Genomic DNA, 538 nt, shown 5'->3' on the forward strand with positions numbered 1-538 from the left:
GCATTAGCACAATCAAATGTTCTGGGATTCCCATTCTTCTCAGAGTCAGCCACAGCTTGTTGTGATCCACACAATCAAAAAGCAGCACTGCTTTCCACTAAAACCAAAGCCATGTTTAATTCAGCTATCAGCTAATCCATCAGTAACCATTTCTGACAAAAAAAATCACTTGCATGATTTTTGGTATATATATAAATCAGAGGTCAAGGTACTAAGTGACCTGCTGTAACAAATCTCCAATTCCTTGTATAAGGAAATAATGGACTAACATTGTGAAGAATGGGAATCCCAGAACACTTAATCATGCTCATACAAAACCTATACATACAAAACAACTATGAGATATCATCTCACCCAGTAAGAATAGTAAGATTTAACAGAACAGCAAGCAACAAATGCTGGTGAGGTTGTGGAGACACTGGAACCCTTATTCACTGTTCACTGTTGTTGTTGTTGCTGTTATGTGCTGTCGAGTCCTTGTGACTCATAGCGACCCTATGTACAACAGCCCTAAACTCTGCTCTGTCTTGTGCCAATC

Source organism: Elephantulus edwardii, unplaced genomic scaffold (genome assembly GCF_000299155.1).
Source record: "Elephantulus edwardii isolate Elephantulus edwardi_28Jun2011 unplaced genomic scaffold, EleEdw1.0 scaffold00033, whole genome shotgun sequence".
Lineage (NCBI taxonomy): Eukaryota > Metazoa > Chordata > Mammalia > Macroscelidea > Macroscelididae > Elephantulus > Elephantulus edwardii.